Here is a 14274-nt window from a genome sequence, read left to right on the forward strand (position 1 = left end):
GATTTTCCTTTATCCTTTCTTTCCATGTCAGCTCTGACACTGTAATAACTTTGATCAAGTCGTGAGTCAAAACTTCTCACCAAAATGCTCAACAGAAATTTTGAGAAAATCTCAAACACAGTGATAAGAAGAGGGCCAATACAGGACACATGGTTCAGAAGGGATTAAGAAGTGTTTAACCAATGGGAAAACCAACAATATAACTTCAAGTGGAAAGGGAATTAAGAATAATATTAATGGGGCTGAAAGATGGCACAGCAGATAACGTATTTACTTTCCATGTGGCTGACTTGGGTTTATTCCTGGTACCGCATATGATCCCCTGAGCCTGCCAGGAGCCATCCCTGAGCACAGAACCAGGAGTAAGCTCTGAGCATCATGGGGTATGTCCCTAAAGAATAAAAATTAAGAATAAGAATCTTAACAAGTGGCATACACATAAGCAGAGAGAAACAGAAGTCAATGCAGGGAATGGAAGTGCCCTAGTGTGGGGTTGCTACTTGGCCTTTGGGTACAGTTAATTTTGGGTTCTGTAACCAGGAAAATGAGCACAAGTTCATTTAAAAGTGTCCTATATGGAAGCGATATTGTCCATCAAGCAGACAGGCTAATGTTGCCTTTAAGCACAGGATTGTGAGACACTAGGCAGGGGTCAAGTTTGGCGATCACTGTATCACTGTATCACTCTCATTACTGTCATTACTGTCATTGATTTGCTCGAGCGGGCACCAGTAGCATCTCCATTGTGAGACTTGTATATATATTTCATCAAGTAGTTAACCAAGCACACTTACACAAAATGACTACAAATAATATATAGTGTGTTTCTGATATTGATTTCCAACGACTAGCCAGAAAGAAGCTGTTAGATTGGGCCGGCTTCGCTACAGCCTGCAGTGTCTTCCCTCATGGACATCCCATACTACTTTTATTTTTATCAGCCTAATATGCACACCCCCAAGATATTATGTCACTGGAATCATTTTCAATAAAACAAATAAACATTATTTGTTCGTTTTCAATACAATAATTTTAAAACATATTAATGAAAGGAAAAGTACAGAGCACTGTGGTCTGTTCTAATGATGTTTTCTAAAATATGGAAATATTTGGGGGGACTAGAGCAATAGTACAATGGTTAGGACATTTGCTTTGCACAAAGCAGACCCAGTTTGATCCCTGGTACCCTACATGGTCTCTCAAGCCTGTGAGGCATGATACCTAAATGCAGAGCCAGAAGTAAGGCCTAATCACTATTGGGTGTGTCCGAAATGCCAATAATAAAACGAAAATAAAATGTGAAAATATTTGCTGTATCCTTTAAATTTGATAATGTATCATAATGTAAGGGTGAATAAATTATCCTTCATCAAATAACTGTCCTTTGTGTTTTATTTTTATAAATCTTTGTAGATTTTTTTTAAAATTGTCATTTGAGTTTTCATTTTTCTTTCTAAATTTCATTTTACTTTTATAAAGTTGTTCACAATAATTTATTACATTCCATATTTCAACATCAATCCCACCACCATTATACCTTCTTACCATTATTTTAAATTTTCACACCACCTCCAAATTCTGCCCTTGATGCAGGTCCTAAATAATTCATTTTGCATTGTTTGTTATAAATAATCTGTTAAAAATTATCCAAAAAATGTTCACAGGAAAATGTGTGAAGATTATTATATCGCACCCTGGAGCCATTAAGCCCTTGTATAAGACTGTTGTTATATGTTGAGCTTTGTGTGCTAATATTTATTTATTGATTGATTGATCAAGATCAGTTGCCTTCTACCTTACACTCCATCAACTGTAATGTGCTACTCTTGGTACATCAGTAGAGTATGAGCTTTGCATGAGTAGTGAATGGGGCATATGCACCAGTAATTCCAAAATTGTAGATAGGGTGATACAACTGGAGATGACTTTGAGTTCTGGAGTCACCTCTGCTTCTAGTGACTATCTTCCAAGACTTATTTGTGAGTCTCTGGATCATGACCGTTAGTGAGCTCATATGGCACTGGAGGTAGTTTCTGGGCATGGCCACCGGGCTCCCGAAAAGACAGGGAAATGGGGGGAGGTAGTCCATTCCCAATCTCCAAAACCTGGAGATTTTGGTCCCAAAAGCTGCTTAGCTGAGTTTTTTCAGCAGTTCCATTCTCATGGGTGAGCCTCGTCCTGATCCTGTGAAAATCGATCATGAGCATGGTGGCCATTGAGTTCTGCAGGTTTTGGGCTGTTGAGACTCTCTTGCTGTGCTCCCCCCGCCCCACTCTGGGATGCCATGGAAAGGAGATGCAGCCTGGCATGGCATCTGGAGGCATCTCTGCAGCTTGAGGCTCTCTTCCAGGCTTTGTTTGTATTTCCATTTGAATTTTCAGAATTCCCAGTTATCTTCTATGATTTTGAAAGTCATGTACACTGAGAGATGCTGAATCGTGAAGTTCTTGGTGGAGCGACAAAGGTCATTCTGAGCCCCACCATCCACAGTGTGTGGTGAAGAGGGCCACACAATCAGAGAAATCTATTGAAAACTAAATCTGAGAGCAAGCATCTAATTTCATTAATAAATGGGAATACATTCCAAAAATTTCTAAAGGAAAAATATAAATTATAAGGCAGACATCTAGCACTCACGCGCCGCAGCCATGATCAATGTGTTAATACAGTCAAAGATGAATTGCCTCCCACTAATTGTGTTATAAAAAGGTCTCAGCCATTATGGTTCCCATGGTGTGGTCCCACAGTCTGCTGCTGAGTTGTGGAAATACGTGGACAGAGAGAATCATTGCACCCTCGCCTGTTTATCAAGGAATGGCTGACCGGTGTTTAAATTACCTGCTGATGTCAAGAGTTCTTCTATGGTAACTGAACAACTAACTCCATTACCTGATCTCAGTAATGATGACCCCTTTGGCAAAATTCTAATGTGACCTGACGTAAGTGAAACTGGACTCTGTACGCGCATCCCTATCCTTCTATGTGTGAGTGAATCTGTGATTATGTTATATTACAAGGCAGAATTGACCTTCCAAAAGAATTAGTATCTGAATAGTTTTCATATCATGGCTTTATGAGCTCTAAGAGCAGAATATTTGCTGGATGCATTCAACCAACCAATCAATAGTTAACTTGTGAAATAAAACATATTTGATGTTGCTTGATTAATGTTACATACTTTATTGTAACTTAACTTGCCTGTACAAAATATTTAACCTTTCATGGCGTATATAGACACATTACTTTGTGTAGCTTCTAAGTGCTTGTTACACTAAATATGTGTTCCCCAAGGGTCTAATTTAAAAGAGTACTGAATAATTTGATGATTATAGAGTATTTATATCAAGCCATTTGTAAAGAGGTATGGCAAATAATTGTGTCAAATGTGAAGTTTCAGGTATAATTTAAATATTTATGGTTTTAAAATAATCTTGGTTAAAAATATAATTAGCATAAGATAAAGTATTTATTATCTATCATATTTTTGAATAAGCTTATATAATTACATGATGTATATCTGAGTGTAAACATATATGCATCTACACATACACTAAACAGATAGGTATAGAAATTTTATGCAGAGATAATGTATCTTTAATTATCTTTTCCCACTCTTTGTCTAAAATTTTCTAGTGGGAATTGATGTTCTGGTTTTGTACTAAATACTGCTAGCTTGACAGCCCCCTGCTCTGCTGTCTTTCTGTAGAGATGATATACAGTGACACTCAGTGCCTCTTACCCACAAGATTGATGATATTGTTACTCAGGATTTTTAGGCTTTTGGGTTATAAGCTAAATGGGAAGGACAAATCTACCCAGTCTATTACTCAGGACATGATTTTAAAGCTATAAAAGTCACCAAGCTTTCCAAGAGGCCATGTTCTTTCATAGAGGCTGATTTGACAAGTAGTGGAGAATTTTCTAGGATTTTTGCATTCCTGCTTTCAAGCACTGAGGTGGACTTTCAATAGTTTTTATAGGTTTTGGTTTTTTATCTCCCTCAATATTTTTAAGACGAGTCACAATTTTATGTGCCCTTCCCTTATGAATATTCCTTTATTTCAAGAGTTCACAAAGGTTTACTAGCTAATAATAATAATAATAATAATAATAATAATAATAATAATAATAATATTTTTCTTTCAATAAAGCAGTTATTAATGTTCATTTTGAATTGATAACAATGAAGTTGATATTTAATTATTTATTGTTCTTTAATGGGCTTTTACACACAAAAACATATTTAATTTTCTGAAATATTATATTAACATAGATAGTAGTCGAAACTTCATTCCCCTTACTCTTTTCTTTGACTTTGTCTATTATATAATTCTCTGAATCAGATCTTACATTTTTAACCTCTTCTTGTCCCATGTCATAATATTTCATATTCACTTTTTATCCAGATTATGTAAATAGTATATATCGTATTTCCAAAATTCTTAAATACCGTGTCTTATCTACTGTAGGGTAACATTGGGTTTGTCCTTTCAGCATTGCTGCAGGGAACTTAGTTTACCTAAAGCAATGTCCTTTCTGTATGGACACAGGAAGACAGTTAATACCATGCTTTGTAACTTGGGAGCTGATTGAATCCAATAATATTTACTCCTGGGCATTTGCTTTCTCAACTTATTTGCCCTTAATTCCTAGCGCCCCAAAAAAGGGTCCCAACGAGGGACAGAATGGACCCAGGGCAAGCTGTGAGCTACCCTGGCATCGAAATGGGCCAGGCCAAAGTGCCACAATACTCAACTATAAGTTGAGAGCATGGTCATAGACAAATGCTGTCATGATCCAAAAGTAACGACGAGACTACGACCCTGCTGGAGTTAGGAAGACTAACCTAGCCTGAGGACTGTGGTCTGGAATATACTTAGTGAATGTATTCAGTGAAAGTGCTCAGGAAGAACCAAACTTTAAGTCTGATATATCTCTTACTGTGCTCATACAGAATGTCATTACTAGAAATATTAGAAGTAAATTTACTATAACTATTTAAGTGGATTACTAGCTGAGGAAGGAAGAAAGTTACTCACCATTGTTTGGATTCCACCCTTGAGCAGATCTAATAATCTGGAGTAATCTCCCTAGATGAGATTTTGTTAATCTCCTAGAGAAGTGGTCGTACCCTTCGTTGTTGATTTGTTAATGTTCAACCCACTTTATGTCACCACTCTATACGATTACTATATGAACTAAGACTGTAAGAGAAGTCGAGGACAGAGGCAAGACAGAAGAGGCAGAGGTAAGACAGAACCAAGGAGAAGTGACGGAAGTGGAGGAAGACATAGAGGTAAGACAGAAGACACAGGAGAAGACACAGAGAGAGAAGACACAGAGACAGAGACAAAGAGAGGTCAGAAGAGACCAGAGGAGAGACGACAGAGACAGAGAGCACTGCCTGGAAAGCCCGCAGACAGCACAACACACAGCAAATGTCCCCATCTCATGCACGCACGCCTTTGTATTTTTTACAAGCTACCATTTGGCTATGGGTTTGAAATTTGCCTCTCTCCAGTACAGTGGTACACAAGAATGGCCAACTTCTTCATCCTCTTCTCTCCTTCTTTTTCTATCTTTTTGTTATTTTTATGTATTTAAGCATTTAGGATTACTTATAAAATATTCCTAATTTATACAATTTTTTGTAAGCCTTGTACTGGAAAATTTACTTCTAGTTAGACCATTTAAACTCTCTCCTCATCAATTCTCATTTATTTGCTGTTGCCTCTCTTCATATAATTACAGTCCTTTATTTAGAATATCTCTAACTTTCTGTAAATTTACACCATCCAGCAAATAAGCATAATAAATAATATTCCATCACTCTAGTGATTCTATGGCAAGACTTGGACCAAATTATTTCTTGTCATACTCTGCAATAAATTTGCAATAAATTTTAGCTGTGGTTTTGATACAACATATGCTCAATGGTAGAGATTTCCCTGTTTCTATAGTGCTCTTTTATTTTTTATTTAAAAAAATCTCTCTCTATCTTTCGTATAGTCTGTCCAATGTTTTTTTGGACAAATAGGAGAAACTGCTAAAATTAGGTGATAATAGAAAAACTTCATTAAAAACAATATTGCAGGGGATGGAGAGATAGCATAGCGGGTAGGGCATTTGCCTTGCACGCGGCCGACCCAGGTTCGATTCCCAGCATCCCATATGGTCCCCGGAGCACCGCCAGGAGTAATTCCTGAGTGCAAAGCCAGGAGTAACCCCTGTGCATTGCCAAGTGTGACCCAAAAAGCAAATAAAATAAAATAAAATAAGAAATAAAATTTAAAAAAATTAAAAATATATTGCAAAGACCATACCATGGTGAAGTTTTATAACGTTTGCTAGAAATATAATTAATAAAATTGGCACCTGAAAAGCTATTCATCTAAATTTGCATGTATGACTGAGGTAAAATATTTGTTTTGTTTTGGTTTTTGTTTTGGGGGCCACGTCCAGTTGTGCTCAGGGCTTAGTGCTGGCTCTTCAGTCAAGGCTCAATCCTAGCTGTGCTCAGGGGATGTTATTGGGTCTCAGGGATTGAATCCAGGTCAGTTGCCTGCAAAGCTAGCACCTTCACCCACTGTACTATCGCTCTGCTTACTGAGTTAAAGTATTTTTTAAAATTATTTTGTAATTTACTCCAAAATTTTCTAAACCGGTGTTTTAAATTTCTAATTTTTATTTTAAAATAGTTATGTTTAATCTTTATTGTAAAAATATTTACAAAAACTTTCATGAAAATTAAGAAATGCAAAGTGAGTTAAAATCTTAAGTTTCATATCTTTGTTTCAGAATTTTCTCAAAATGATGCATTACATTGAAGTAATAACAGTGCTATTCATATTTTAATTAGATATTGCATCAACGCAATGTGTAAAGTATTTGAGATGCTATCTTTTAAGCAAAAATAGTAGTTTGACTGAGTCTGATCCATAATAGAGATGCGGTAAATCTTGATGAACAGTGCCTGTGGTTTCAAACAAAAATGCAACATTTCAATTTATGGACATTAAGTTCATTTGTAATTAAAAATATAAAAATCACATTTATTAGGAAAATCAAAGGAATGCAGACAGGGTAGTTAACTTGGTTAGGACATGTAAATAGTTCTACCTTAGGGAAAATAATATAATAATATAATATATCCAGTTCCAGTAACATGCAGAATATTAATTGCTCATAAATGTTCATGAATTTATGTGTCACATTATGGGCTTGTTTGAACGTGCATAAATTATTCATTATTCAAGTGCCAGTAATTATACTGCAGGTTCTTCATTCTAAACTTCTGCATATTATGTAAACTAACTAATTTGAGGACTTGTCATTGATTCAGAATTCTGCATTTAAATATAAGGAAAGTAGTTACTATAATAATTGTGATTCACCATTTCTTCATTTTCAAAGAGAGGGAAAATGCTCGCTGTATTAAGAAACTTGCATGTAATCAGGGATGAGTAGAAATAAATTTTAAAGTTTTTCTCTGTATAGAAATTGTTCAAATGTTGTATTGTAGCCATTTCAATAGGAACCCCATGGTTATTATGAATGTTTAAAGGATAGATTTGGAAAGTTTATGCTTCATCAAATACATGTGAAAAAAGTCTTTGGCTACTAATTGGGGTTTGTTTCTACGTTTTTTGATTCCATACATATCGAGCATGGTTTTAAAATGATCTGCCCATTTTAAAAGTGAATATTTACATAAGTGATATTTGGAGAAGAAAGAACATTAACACTTAAACTTGCTTTGATTTAACATTGGACACATGTAATAGTTGATTTAAACTAAGGCAACACAAATGTCTAGACTAATTTGTGGTATTTCAAAATAAATACCATTGATAATGGGTAAACCAACAAATGGCATTTATTTGGGGAAAGGAAGCATTATGTGTGTGAGAGTGTCTGCTTGTGGCCACAAACAGTGGCCCTCCGGAGTTGCCCCTGACTCAGTCCTCAAAGGCACTCTTGGGAGAGGTCAGGGTCCCCTGTTGTGGTTTGTGATCACACACTGAGTTTCATACACAGAGCACAGTGCTCCAGAGCTCTGAGCCACTGCCCTCAGCCCTTGTTTATAAGCAGTTCTAGAAGACACGCCTTTGAGAGCGAGACATCGAAACACTATTCATAGAACTGGGGACAAAAAGATCTTTTTGATGATACATGTTCAGAAGACTCCTGTCAAACACAGGAAGAGTCTTCCAAATCAGTAATCTGGAGAGATGGATCCATAAGATTTTATTCCCCTCCTCAGAAACTGTGGGGTTGGCTACCATATTGCTGACGGGTGTGTTGGATTTTCCTTCTGATTTTTCTTTTTCTTTCTGCAGCCTCTTGAGGTTGCTGCCTCCTAACCTCCTCTGTTGGAACTCATCTTCCCCTGAAAGTAAAAGAATAGCATCAAGGGAGTATGTATCTAATTCAGCACCCTTGTGTTTTCAAAATCATTAAATGAAAAGGGCATACAATTTTATTTCTCAACTAATTCCATGCATTAAAATAATTTTGAAACATTTCTCCAGTGTTCCCATCATTCCCAACTTTAAAAATCTCAAAAAATATATAAACAGAATGTGTGTGAGTGTGCGTGTGTGCAGGAAAGAGAGAGAGAGAGGGAGAGGGGGAGAGAGAGAGAGAGAGAGAGAGAGAGAGAGAGAGGGTGTACAGAGGACAGAGGTTAATGCACTCATCTTTCCACACAATTGGCTCCTCTGTACGCCCCCTCTCTCTCTCTTTCACTCTCTCTCTCTCTCTCTCTCTCTCTCTCTCTCTCTTTCCACACAATTGGCTCCTCTTTTGTTCCCCAGCACCTCCAGGAGTGAGCCTTAAGTACATATCTAGGAATACTGGGTGTGGTACAATACCTACCCTCAAACTCCCAGATAGTGAGCAAATTGGAGTTTTAAACATAAAATATAGATTATCTAGCAATCAATATTTAATTCTTACACGCCTAATTACAAAAATTCCTCCCAGTCAAAATAATTTTCTTTCTTGTCTTCTACAATACTTTCTGCACAACATAAGTCACCAAAATATATTTTAATTTGATAACTATTATGCTAATATGTGTTCTGAAATTCATTGTGTGCTTTTGATTTGATTTAACACAGCAATCACCTGAATGTGTTTCTCTCCCCAAATGTTGAACATTGAAATCCTAACTCCCTACATTATGGTATTAGGATCCAGGGCCATTTGGGAGGCGGAAAGGACAGAGTGGTGGGACCCTCAGGGAAGAGTTTAGTGCTTTTGAGAGGTGTAGGGGTGCTTTTAACCACCCCTGGAAGTGCTCAGGGCTTACTTCTGTCTCTATACCCAGAATTCCTTTTGGACGGGGTCGGGGACCATGGAAGGTGCTGGGAGTTAATTCTGCTGTCCGTGTGCGTTTGCAGCCCCTGGCCGCTGGACTCTGGCTCCAGCCCTGACCTGGTGTCTTGTACCCCTAGATCCTGCTTGCACTGGGAAAACTTGGCAAGAGGTGCTGGCTCGTAACCCGGACCAGGGATTTCAGCAGCATGTCACCATAGCCATGCTTTGATCTGAGACTTCACAGACTCTGTGATTGTGAGAAATACGTTTCTATTGTTTGTCATCCGTCCACACCAGGGGGGGAAACCCAGGTGAACAAAGAGAATAGGTACTGCATGTCAATCTTCTACATCTAAGCTAATTGTATATCAACTTAAAAAAAATCCAGCATTTATTTGTGAATTAACTGTAAATATTTTACAATTGCCTCATGACCCAGCATTTGTGGCCTTTTTTTTTTCCAGTTCTCAAAACTGTCAGCTCTGAAATGAAGCTCAACAAGAGAAAAACCAAAAGACAGAACAGTAGACCCTATATGAGTCTGGGATTGAGACACCGATTTCTGTAATTTGTCTTGAGGTGTTCTATTCCTTGTCCGTTTATCCTTTGATCTCTCAGGTAAAAGGGATAGCAATGGAGAACTTTTCCACTGAACTTCTCATTTTATTTCAAAGTAATAGGTGTGAGGCTGCAGTGGGAATAGTGTCTGTTATTACTCATTTCTATTCCTGCAGAAATTCGGAGACTTGGGAAAGCAGTGAAAGGAAGGGTTTTCATTTCCTTCGTATTCATCATAGCTTGAGAGATGAAATCTCTGTTTCTCTCACCTCAGCGAATATTATTCAGTCATGAAGCCATTGTGGTTCCGTGCGAATGCCCGAGCTGCGGAAACTGCTGAGGAAAGTTGGGAGTCCACGCTAAGCTCCTAGTAGACACCACAACCAGTGAAGGAGCTGCCTGAGATTACCAAATGGGCACGGGCATTCTATTCCCAGCGCAGCTACTTCACTACCCCGCTATCTCTGCAGGAAACAGACAAGACATACCAGGCAGGCCTGATCCAAATTGATGAGAAGTAAATACTAAAAAAAGTGATGATTTCTGCCATTAAACCACTATTGTTCATTCACACAGAACACCTTCATCCTGTCCCCTACGGAATCTACAATCTGATTGAAGAACAGTCAACAGTCGGGGCACGTTGATTATCAGAGCTAGGCACCAGTTCAGGACCACTAGCTCTGAATTTCAATGGACGACGATACCCCACATTCTGCAATGCTTGATAAATGACTACGAGATCCTTGGAGACTTGACGAAGGTTTGGGATACAGGAAAGGCTAAGCATTTTGCCTTAATTCAAGAGGTTAATATAAAAATTCTCACAATTGAAATCATAAAGTTTAGATCTGATGAGCAGATACATAAGATGGATGAATTATTAAAGGGGTAAGAAAATTTCAAGCCCTTTCTCACTCCATCCAGTTTGAGTATCTGCTCATCCAATCTAAAATTTATCTACCAATATATGACAAAATATCTCTCATCAGCTGTTTAGTCCATCAATATTCTTTTGCTTTGCTTTGTTCTGGGGGGCATACATGGTGGCACTCGGGGTTATTTCTGGCTCTGTGCTCAGGAGTAAACCAGATGCGGTACCCAAGAGCAAATCAACACCGTGGTTGCAAGACAAGCACCTTAGCCGCTCTACTATCTCTACTATGCCCCCTGCCCAAATTCTTCATTTTGTCATGTCTGACTAATTTATTGTAATAACTGTTCAATCTCTGGATATGAAGTCTCACTACCACCTCTTTATATTTGAGCCCTAGTAAACCCACTGAGATAAGACCACTCAATCCCATGCCAGCTTCCTCTGTCACATTCTGTTACCTATCGAAAGCAGCATCAGAGATCTCTAGGGATATTCAGATACACACCTATTAATTCTGCCATGCACCTCTCAAAGTTACGGTTAAGGGATGGTTGGGCTGTCTGACCACTCTTCATGCTGGTCTTCCTGAGAGTTGAGACTGATTCCCTTTGTGTTATATTTCAAAGAAGTCCTGGCATCCCAAGCTCATACACTATCATAAAATATTTACTCTAAGCTTTCTTGTCAAACTGGAAAAAACATCAATGCTATCCCAAGTTGCTAAAGCAAAAATACTAATATTAATCCTGCATGAAGAGATTCACATAACATTTCCCACCCTCCTACCCATGCTGAAAATTAAGTTACACAAATACTCTGGACTTTTCCTCAAATTCTGTTTTTGTCACATCAAGTTTTCCATGCTCCTTCTGTTCCCAAGCCCCCGCATGTTTTATCTGGAGCCTGGTCCAGAATAATGGCAACTCCACACCCTCCAGGTGCTTCTGTACCATCTCTATATTTAACTCATGGTGTGGCAGTTGTCTTTGCTGGTGGCAATAACGAGAATATTTCACTGGTGTGACTTCCACACTTGATCTTAGCCAAAAGACCGAGAAGCGATGCTAGTGTGACTTCCATACAACTGAATCTGAAACAGCAATTATCACCATTGCTTTGTTCTAATATTTAGAGTCAAATTGCATTTGCCTTCTCCATTCCATCAATATTCAAGAGGAAATGATAAATGTTGAGTGTGACAGTCATAATAATCATCAACTAAGGTTTTTCTTAAATATAGTATGAATCCATGAACAAAGAAGTCGGTTAATTGATGAAATAAGTGACCTCCTCAAAACATTAATAGTTACACATATATTGTATGCTTGATATTCGTTGGACCCTAACAATTAGGCTTACCTATAGATCTCCTAAGAAAACCAATGTCAAATTTCTTACCAAAAAATGTCGGAATTTCAATTATTGCATATTACTCATTGATCTAGGTTTCTACTATATAAAACCTAAAAGTAGGAAAAAAAGAAAAAACATGGATTATATCAGTGGTTGCCGATTGCTATCCTATTTCTCTGGAATGCATTACAACAGTATATGATTTTTCTCTAGCTCCTGACACATACTCTATTTCAATCCTGAAACATCACATATTTTAGCAGGAGTTTAAAATAGTTATCTTCCAGTTAGAATGCAGGCTGTAAGGGATGCAAGTTGGTTCCCTGGGGACCTTGTTAGGGAAAATCACTCATATGTTCAGTGAACATTTGAACAAATGGACCTGCTGTTCTACCTAATGCTGGTGTAATTCCTTGATATATGGTCACTGTGTGTGACAACTGATACTGTCAGTTTGTAAGCATAACATTTCTAAACTCTAGTCACAAAAGCTGCATGTTAATGCTTCTCTGTGGGGTTATCATCAGTACAACGAATAAATGAAAATCTCTGGGCCAGAAACTCAATAAATTTTAAAACTTTATGCATACTCATAGTGGAGAAATTTAAGACAGCTTCCTGCCTCTTTATATGCACATATATAATGCATATACATACATATCATATGTATGTATATATGATAAAGAATATAATATATAATATGTGTATATATTACATATGATATAATATATGTATATATTGTAATTGGCATTGTAAAAAGCCCTGGTTGAGCATACTTGCTGTATTAATTCTATTTTTCACTAACAAGTATTTCATTATAGAACTTTGCTGTTGCAGGTAGATCTGTCTAATCATGGGAAAGAATGAACCTATTTATGGCTTGCATAAAACTGCCAAAAATAGCTTTTGTCTTGCCTTCATGGCTATGACCTTCATAGGATTTTAGGTGGATTTTCATCAACAGAATGATACTGATGATTCTGGGAGATGTCTTTAAGTCAAATAGTTGTTTAAGTTTAATATCAAAGCCGAAAATAAATATCAATATAAGCTTCTAACCATACAGCATTTCCCTAATGGCATTCTGTAAATAGATCCAAATAAAAGTTAGTCTGATTCCAAAGAAAAAGACTTTCTCAAGTGTATTTCGAAGACATTTTCTAGCTATTAAACACCAGGTTTAGGACTCAAAATGGGAATCGTGGATTTAGTATCATTTGATTCATGCTAATAAATGGGAACAAAATGCAAAAAAAGCAGAAATTTAAGTAATCCAAAAAGTAACTGTGCTTGACATCGAAACTTGATCTATTGACTTAATTATAGTAAGTATTTCCGGACTTCTGAATGAGCACTTTACCATAGATTGAATTCAGATTTAATCAAGACCTTGACTTTGTAGTAACTGAACTATTTTCCCTTCCAATAAGCATGCTGGCCTCACTGCCACAAGCAAAGTACTCCAGTGTGTCACCCTGATTTTCAAAATTTTTCTCTCTTCTCTGTTCTGGAAGGATTGAATGTGCTCTCCATATAGATGTCAGCAGCATGTAGGATTGACAAAAGTGTATTTCTATCATCACTGTATCCCTGTCATCCGATTATTCATTGATTTACTAAAGTGGACACCAGTAACATCTCTATTACACTCAGCCCTGAGATTTTAGCAATCTCTCCTTACTCGTCTTTCCCAATGATTGGAGGCTCTTTCAGGGTTGGGGGAATGGAGCTATCATTACTGTTTATGGCATATTGAATATGCCATGGGTAGCTTGCCAGGCTCTGCTGTGTGGGCAGGATACTCTTGGTAACTTGCCAGGCTCTCTGAGAGGTATGTATATACTTGTTACTATATTTGGGATATGAATATGCCACAGGGAGCTTGCCAGACACTCCTGAGCAGGCAATAGATCCTTGGTAGATTGGTGAGGCTCTTCAAGAGGGAGAACTAGCCTATTAGATGTTGCACGGACACATTGGTAGTGTTAGAAAAGACTAATCTGGCCTGAGAAGTGCTGTATAATCCCTGGGGCGGATAGGGGAGGCCCTGGTGGCTCCCCCACAGGCCGTCCAGGTTGGGTGGTCTCGGGCCACTCGCCCAGCCAGGGCAGCCCGTGCCATGGGGCAGACGGAGGAGGAAACGAGGGCCAAGCCGGTTGTTTGAT

This window comes from Sorex araneus, chromosome 7 (genome assembly GCF_027595985.1).
Source record: "Sorex araneus isolate mSorAra2 chromosome 7, mSorAra2.pri, whole genome shotgun sequence".
NCBI lineage: Eukaryota > Metazoa > Chordata > Mammalia > Eulipotyphla > Soricidae > Sorex > Sorex araneus.